We start from the raw sequence: 5,873 nt of genomic DNA on the forward strand, positions 1-5,873 counted from the left end.
GATGACATAACATTACATGCTGATGTGACAGTGCCACATATGCAAATGTGATAATGTGGTATATGTCACATAAGCAAAAATAAAAAAAAAATCTTAAAGTAATTACATATATATTTTTTTTAATTTTTTTAAATAATTGTCAACCAATGCAACGATGACACTTGTCATCATCTCATTGGGGGTCAATTAATTATGAAATTGCAAAACTTGCATTTCTAGGATATTAAACTCAGGTTGTTAGTGTTAAAGCCTTTGCATGTCACCACCAAACCAAATCTAAAGTTTAGTCTTCACTTTCAAGATTTAATATTTATCCTATACATTGTGTCTGTCACACATTTCATCAAACAACTTCTTCTTCACTATACTTTTAACACATTCTGGAGCACTACAATAAAATGAGATCCCCAATAAAATTAGAACATTATCATCAACAAAGGAAGCTCATTCAACACCATTTTTCACAGATATATTCAACTGATAAACTAGATTTGAATCAAGCAAGAAATTATATAAAAAGAAGCAAAAACATTTACTTGGGCACTCGAGATTCAGAAAGGGAAACATGCTTCTCTGAACCTTCAATGGCAATTGAGCACACTACTCTCCTAAAAAGGCAAAACCTAGATCGAGAAATGGCCATTAAAGGTTGAATCTTCATCCTCAGCTTCGGTAATGAAGGCATGAAAAACTCAAATGCATTGGCCATATAAATTTTGAATCTTTAGAATGTTAAATAAAAAATAGAAAAATGGAATACAAAATCTTTGGAGGTGACGAAGATGAAAAGAATGTGAGAGCAAAGAAGATACATGAGAGTTTATTATGAGGTTATTACATTACCGAGTTTATTACAAGAAATCATACAGAAGAGAGTTGCCACCAACCGATAACATCCATTTCACGAAAATTATTGCTATTCACACAAATATTGTATCCCCATAATAATTCTAGGGAGAAATAAGCATAAACAAAGTGATTTAAATGAAGAATAAAATTGTCAATGAGGAAGCAAAAAATTGGGAAGCAGAAAACTCACTTTTTCATTGCATTTTTGTTTTAATCATTTTCATCCATAGGTTTTCCTACAATGTTTAACTGGGAAGCAGAAAACTACCTTTCAATGCATTTTTATCATCATATGCAGGATCGTCCCCAACTCGCTGAAGTTGCTCAACAGCTGCTTCGTCAGTCCTACAAGCCAGTTTTCCACTCCGTTTATGTGGAAATTGTATGTTGAAGTCTCTGTTTCCATCAATTTTAAAGTCTCGATCATCTGGATCTTGGCCTCTTCTATCTCTTTCTTTCATTTTGTCCTTTTCTTTTTCACCGTGCCTTCTTTCCTCTTTCTCAGTTTTTATCATAACTCTATCATGATCTGGATCAGTGCGTTCCATGCTAAGGTTAAATTTTGGTTTGTGTGAGATACATAACGTATATGATAAATATTTTTTCTTGCAAAATTATACAAACGCAAGACTTGGCTTAGTGGTTGGTGTTGGGATTTCAAGCTTGTTGGCCTAGGTTAAGTCCCCCACAAAAGTATTTTGCTTGGTTTAAATTTAAACCACTATGAAGACGATCTGGGTCACCATCTCATTGGACAAAAAATATTAAATAAAAAATATAAATATTAATAATAATAATTTTTAATTTTATATAAAAATATGGCGTGACAGTGCACGCCATAATCTACCATGACCTGGACACGCCACATCAACATCCGGGTCCACGTGTTCTTGCTTCATCAACATCAGTTGACTAATGGTGTCCATCCAACGAGGGTGTTTTTTGAACCAAAATGAAACGTTGTGGGTCAAATGTTCCAAAAAAAAGAATACGGATAAAATTGCCAATACTAATCAAACGTTTGGGTATTTCGTTCATTATGTCGAAATAAAATCCAACTCAAAGTATCTATTAATAAAAAAACTCTAAAGCCCATTACACTCAAGCCTATAGTTTTTTGGCCCATTACAGATAATGTGTTTATTATTTAGCCTATTAGGATACCTTGTTTTTTATTTTAAAGAATACGACAAATGCTTGGTGACAAGTTCCGTCGGATATATTATTTTATTGGACCCAGACGAGTAGGCCCTATGTGGGCCATTATTTTAATTTATTTAATGGGACCGTCTCCTCGAGATGACGAGTCCATTAAAAGACATTTTTTTAATAATTTGTAAAATTAACTTAAAAATTTTAAAAAGTTAAAATAAGTGATGGAATTCGTAACTCGAGGTGACGAGTTCCTTTGAATTAAAAAAAATAGCCATTGATTAATGAGAAGCAACAACAATCAATGCCATGTGATCAGTTATGTTGGATTAAATTTCAAAAAATAATTTAATTAAAAAGTAAATTAATAATTTCATTACAAAAAACCATGTTTACAAACTAATATGTGCATAATAAAATTTATTTATATTTTCTAAGTTATTAACAATGTAGAAGAGTGATCAAATGATAATGGTGCGGGACACGTTGATATGTTGGAGTCGACGACCTTGATTATCGTTGCCTTCATCTTCATCATTATTTGGTTGTTCAAAAGGAGGTGTACACACACTCTTAGATCCACATTTGAAATATGGTGATGGGATACTTAGGGTCTGTTTGTTTCACGTAAAACATTTTCTAGAAAACGTTTTCCTCACTTTTCAGTGTTTTGTTGGAGGAAAACAGATTGATCAATGTAAAACATTTTCCTGGTCAACATAATTTCCTTTGCATTTTCTAGAAAATGACTTACGGTTTAATTTTTTATAAGTCATTTTCCAAACATATCACTTCAAAGCATAAATACTCAAAATAATATTATTTTATAAATTTAATATTAATATGATATTTTAGTATCATTTTAATAAAAATATTAATTATTAACATATTTAAAATATATTTATTAATATTTTTAATAATATATTATAATAATATTATTACAATAATATACTCAATTATATTATAATAATATATGACACTATTATATTCTTATTTTAATAATATATAATAAATTATTAATAAAAGTTATACTATTTATTAATTTCTTAAAAATAATATTATTGAATTATTAATCGTGAATACTTTTATTTATGTATTTAATAATAATATAATAGTCTAATAATATTATAAAAATTCCTTAAAATATATTTATTAATAGTTTTAAAATAGAATAGAATATTTTTATTTTTATAGATATTCAATATAATTTATCATATTTTTATTTTAATAGAATATACTGGAGTTAATATTATTATTTATAAAATTATAGAAATAATATTTTAATAATAATATTGGCATAAATAGTATTAAATAAATTACTCTAATATTTTTAAAATAATAATATTAAGTTTTTATAATAAATAATATTATTTATTATATTTTATATTTGCAATACATAATTTCTAAAAAAATTATCAATTAGTGAAAAATGGTTTACACAACATCTTCCAAACATCATAAAACATTTTTCAGAAAATGTTTTCCAGAAGATTAATTCATTTTACAGAAAATGTTTTCTGGAAAATATTTTCAATGAAACAAACAGACTCTTAAGGTATTTGACGCCATCATTGTCGTCACTGAATCAACTTGGCTACCTTATTGACCATATATGATATGATCTCATTCACCCCTACCCGCATGTTATGTCGAATAGTGTATTGCATTGCATCCAATTAACCTCCAACCCAAGTTGACTGAATCTCGATTGAAGTATGATATGGAGGATAGAAATCGAAACTAGCCTGAGATGCATAATAATAATCTTGAGATGCATATACAAAAGCAAAAGAATAAGAATATGATGACGATGATTTCTTTGACTTTGCGAATCTGGCTTTATGTTGTTCTCATTCTCCCATCCGTTTCGTTGTCGTGAGATATGATTTCTCATTTGCCTCATAATTTTGGAGATAGGGAGAAAGGTCGAAATCTAGCTCGATAGGTGTAATCTTTTAATGCGCGAATACCAATAGTTGACGTTGATTCAATTGCTCAATGTCATAAACGTGCTTCATCGGTCAATTTTTGGTATGTTTCCCACACGTATCAATTTTATGGAACACGTCCATATCAAATATTTTCGTAGGAATCGAATGATGAGACATAAACTGTCGCAACACTCTATCAGTCGCGTGCATCTCAACAATCGCGAAATGTAATAAAGGCATTACAACACACCATAACTCGAACCCATGAAAAAAATCCGGGTGGCAGTAACTGGTAGATCTCTTTGTCACAATACATAAGCCAAGAAAACTATAAGTATTAATTATGAAAGTTGGTATATACAAAGTTAAACAATTTTTTTAAAAAAGTAATATTTCAGCATGTTGATTAGTGACGTAGATCCTTATTCGTATATATTTTTTGTAGAACCCGACAACTAGGTCTCAATTATTTTATGGCGCAATCTAAAAATTATAAAAAATAAAAAACATATAAAAATGAATTAAAAATATATTTAAAAAATTAGTTAAAAATAAAGTTAAAAAATTACTTTGCAACTAGAGGAAACTCAATTGGGGTTGATTTAATTAGCATAAAAAATGGAAACCGGTACCAAACCCACGATTGTAGCAATATTAGATAGCCTGCTACATCGACTTTTTTAACCACACTCTCGATGATTGCAACCTTGAAAAGCTCCCTGTACAAAAAAAAAATCACCGAGCCCCAACTAGTATTACGACACTCAACGAAATTATTTAATACAAACAAATATTGAGTGTGCACCAAATTGCCAGATTTATCTGGTAATAATATCTCTCCAATTTGTTGGAGAAGTTATGCTCAAGATGTAAAAATAACCTCCTCCTCAGTAGAGTCGTCCGTCACTTGAAATTCAGACTCTAACCACGTCATCCGTATCCAATATCTGTCTAAGACCACGGGTGGTGGCATCCTTCCTAGAACTTTGTAGATAATATCGATGGGATTGTAATCGTTCTACCTCACGACGACGACACCATTCACGGGAACATCCAGTTAGTATCTGACGCCTTCTAAATTAATCGTCACTTCACCACTCGGGAAATGTAAAATGTGTGTCTCGGACTTCCAACATTCAATCAGAGTCGAAATCAACATCAGGTTCACCTTAAAGCCACGTACAAATATGGATGTATATAGATCAAATTGCTGAAGATATATCATCATCCGCTGATACAGATCTCTCGATGTCATTCCGCGCTGATGAATGCCTCGTTCTTCTTCAGAACAGAGTTTGACCGACGAAATATGTTGAACTATGTTTCGATATAACAATTTAAGGCAAAATGGTTTTTGGACTTGAATTGAATTTACAAAATGTATTTGGACTTAATTGAATTTATTCAAAATTTACAAAAATAATTCAAAGTTCTTTTAATTTAAAATTGAGCACAAAAATGTTTTTATGAATAGTAATTTACTATTTGAACAGTAAATTACTCTTTGAATAGTAAATCACTGTTTGAACAGTACCCGAGGCTCAAAAATTCAAGTATGTAAAAGGGGAACCGATTCCCCCTAAGGGGGTACCGATTCCCTCACTGTTCATCAGCCCAACGGTCATAATATTTGAATATTATGAAGAGGTATCGATTCCCTATGAAGGGGTACCGATTCCCCCCATTCTGGGCAACCTATTTTTACAGAAAAATCATTCCCAAACGGCTCCAAAACATCCCCAACGGCTAGATATGACTTCAAACACATTCCAAGCTATAAATACAAGCTAAGGACACTTGAAGAAATAAGAGAACAACTATCCAAGCAATCAAACACAAGAGAAGAATTTTTCATTCTTATTTCATCTTTCTCTTGTATATTTTTTGTTCTTGTGAGCTCAATCTTGTAAACACCTACCTTAGAGAGGTTTTCTTGTTTAC

This window comes from Hibiscus syriacus, unplaced genomic scaffold (assembly GCF_006381635.1).
Source record: "Hibiscus syriacus cultivar Baekdansim isolate YM2019G1 unplaced genomic scaffold, ASM638163v2 tig00112507_pilon, whole genome shotgun sequence".
NCBI lineage: Eukaryota > Viridiplantae > Streptophyta > Magnoliopsida > Malvales > Malvaceae > Hibiscus > Hibiscus syriacus.